Here is a 4,001-nt window from a genome sequence, read left to right as displayed (position 1 = left end):
GTTTCAGGGAAAAGCGAAAGGAGTTATTAGATTCCCTGGGCTATGGAAATATGTTCCAGGTGGAAGACATTCAACAAATATTAATGAGCAGAGAGGAAGAGTGGACTGTGGTGGATCGATGTGCTAGGAAGGTGACAGACAAGCTGCATCCATGAGAGGAGTTCCAGCAGCGAAGAAGACGTCGGAGGTGCCAAGCTAGACAGGTCTGCAGCTGAGTGCCTGGGAGGCTCCTGCAAGCGTTAGGGGGTCACGGTCGCCTTGGCACGTTGAGACCATGAACACTCCAACCAGGTGCCTGAGCGTATGTGTGTTTGAGGAGATCTCATGTTCCTGTGGGAGTGTTTGTGCTTGGATGGAACTGTGTTTGATAGTCTTTAGTGATATGCGTGATGATAAGGCTTTGATGTTTATACATGTGATGATATGGCTTTGACATTAATAACATCCTGCGGAAAGCAAGCCCAACACTGCTTAGGCGCCTGTAAATGGGGTTCCTCCACCACAAAAAAAGGTAAATCTGCGAGCTGTAAAAACTTTGGATTGAAAATGTAATATAATTACGTTAGACTTTGTTAATAATCCCAGTTACCGACTGCCATAATTTCAGATTGGACTAGGGATGGCTTTGTAAATAATTAACTTGTGCAGAGATAATTTTGAGTTTCAGTCTACAATCCAGCCAGTATAAGTGACAAAATTTAGTATTCAGTTATTCTCGTTTTTCCAAAGGTGGGCCTTTTGTCAAGGTGAATACCAAAGTATTTTGTAGAATTTGATTGCAGTAGTTGGAATATCATAGAATATAACAAATGGGCATTTGTTCAGAGCATGAAACTGACATGCATACTTTTATTTTAATTAGACTTTATTTGCCACAACTTTCAGCATGCTTCAATGTTGTTTAAATTTTCTTGAAGCTATGAGATGGTGTCTTGTGAACATCACTTACATGAGAATCACAGTATAAGCAAAGTACATTAGTAAAAGCTGCTATTTTAATGTTGGGAGAAACTGACATATTGGAAGTGTATGTAGAATACAGCATACAGTTCCTTGAGGAATGCCTGTAGAAAATAGTGGATTCAATAGACAATTCAATCTGGAATTTAACCTTGAAATATTTATTACTTAAAAAAGAACTGAAAATGTTAAAATACTGATAACGTAGATACTGATTGATTTTAAAAAGGCCAGTGTGTCACACTTAATCTAAAAGCTTGGCAGATAACAAGAAAACCAGTAGAACAGACTTTTTTTTGTCTAAAGCTATCTGAATATTAGAAAAAACCCTATGAATCTTCAATGTTACAATGATCTGTTTGAAAGCCAAACTGGTAGTCAGATATTAGTTTGCTTTGTTCTAAAAAGGTTTTTTTAATCTTGTGTACAAATTTCTTGAAAACCTTTGAAAGTACAGGTAGCATGCTAATCGAACAATATGATGTTATAAAAAATTAGTATTTAATTTAACAAAACCAAAAATCTATTCATACAATAGTTTTATACTGTTAAGATGTGATTTTTCACTTGATTTCTTATTTCTGCATGCCACAAATATGGAAATTTTTTTAAACAACTTTTGAATTAAAAATTTTTTTAGATGGACTTGAAATTAATTTAATACATATTCTTGGAATTAACCCTCACCATGACAAAGCAGTTCTTATTGTTGACACTTCCTATCTCTTAGTAGTAGATATTTTCTGATACTGATAGAGTTTGGTCTTATTCTTGTTTATGTATAGCAATGATATAAAAATAATAATGCTTGGCTTAAAACTGCACACATAATTCATTTCACATATAACAGAATAATTCATTATATGTAATTATATAATGTATACCGGTCATAAAGCTCATGTGTGTTTTCTTAGTAAGTAAAAATTCTCAACTGATTTATTGAATGATTGAATAAGCCAATCTCTAGTGTTGTATCACACCTATATAATGTATAACACATTGAAACACATTAAAATTGTATAACACATAAGTGAGTACATATCCTGGTGTTGTATGCACTCTGAATTAATGACAATACTCTGGTACTGCATGCACTTTAAAAAAATGATAAATAGTTTAATTAAATAATTTAAATTTAAATGAAACATGGGACACATTCCGCATACATAAATCAGGAAGATCCATACAGAATTGTAAGGAAACATATAAAAAGCATGACAAAAGAATTGATCAGAGTTTCAACCTCTGCTCACTATGACAAATCATAATTGAGCCGCCATGGTCTATTGCACAAGAAAAGAATCTTCAGTAAGGAAACTCTAAAATCGGTAACTGACAAAATTGTTGAACTTGGGTTCTAGACCTCTGCCTGCCATGAATAAGAACAATTGGATAGACTGAATCACAGTACTATTTGCAAATGAGAAATCATCAATAAATTCATTATTGTAAGTACCTAAAATACCAAAAAAATTACTTAGTAAAAAAGTATACACAAAAAACTTAGAAAGATGAATGATTAAAAAAAACCCATCCCCAACAACCCCCTCCCATTGTAACTCCTACTAGCTCATGATATGAATATGTAATAATTATGGTGGAAAGTATAGTTAAGAAGGGTTCATTTCAAAATGGGTGGGTCTTTTGTTAATATTCGATTATTATTCGGAATGATCATAAATTATTCATGTGTTTTAGGTGTTAATAAAAAAGAACAAAGCAGCTTTGCTTACATGCAGGTTTTATTGCTGAATAGGGCATTAAACAGTTTTGTTTACAACACTTACTTAACTTCAAGTAACTTCCACATGAGCACCTTTTCTGGTGGGTAAAATGTCCAGACTATATTTAATTTCACACCACACATTACAAAGAATATCTAGTTATTCTACAATTACACCTTCGATTCTTCTTTTTAGTTCATTGATGTTGACAGTCTTCATTGGTTACAACAGTTTTTGACAAACCCACATAGAAAGAAATCGAGTGACATAATGTCAGGAGATTGAGGCAGGCAGGAAATTGGTTCATCATAACCAATCCAACATTAAGAAAATTGTTCATGTCAGTAGTTCCAAACATGTAAACTCCAGTGTGGTGGTTCGCGCACCATCTTGTTGAAAATAAACATTGGGTTGTCAATGTTCAATTTGTGGTGCTGCATACTCCTGTAACATGTCTGGAAAAATAGCGCTAATAACCATTGGCTCGGTGAAGCAGAATGGCCCAATCACTTTATAAGCAGTCAACACACCAACTGTTAATTTTCAAGATATCCTGTTGTGTTTGTCAAATATGATTCTCGTTATCCCAAATGTGACAATTATGACAGTTAACATGACCAAAAACATGAAATGTAGCTTTGTCAGAGAAGATTGCTTTTTAAAAAATGAAATAGCTTCGTTCACTTTATCAAAAATGTTCATGGCACAATTATAACTGCACAGGTTATCATAATCTTCAATTGCATGCACTGACTGAATTTTGTATGCTTGAAGTTTTAGGTGATTATATAGAACCTTCAGATTGACAGCGGTCATGCTATTCCCGGTTCTAAATTCACACTAAGAGTTGATTTACCCAAGCTTCTCTTAATCGATCTACAACTCCCTTGGAGACGGGAGGTCTGCCAGCACCTTTTTGTGTACCAGTAACATTTTACCTTTTTAAGGAGGATCCCAGCTGTATCCTAAACTAAAACGAATTCAAAACATCTGTTTTCATGATACCATAGTACGCACATTACTTTTCTCCTGAACGGTAGACAATGCTCAACTGATGATCCCCCCTGTTGTTATCATGCCGGCGTGTTCATTCAAGGTAACTCATTTATTAACTCTAGTACCTATACTAATGTTTGATAAAATCAATGCGCAATACACACTGCTCTGTTTATTTTTATTAACCACCTAAAATGCGCTGAATAATTTATGTTCACCCTGAACTTTAGCTATCAGTCAGGTTATTAAATGCCTATCTTGGGAACCAGGATCTTTACTCTACCTCCATAAAGAGAACTGGTAGAAAACTTATCAAAATCA

Source organism: Lycorma delicatula, chromosome 3 (genome assembly GCF_047948215.1).
Source record: "Lycorma delicatula isolate Av1 chromosome 3, ASM4794821v1, whole genome shotgun sequence".
NCBI lineage: Eukaryota > Metazoa > Arthropoda > Insecta > Hemiptera > Fulgoridae > Lycorma > Lycorma delicatula.
Note: the sequence above shows the minus strand (reverse complement) of the source record.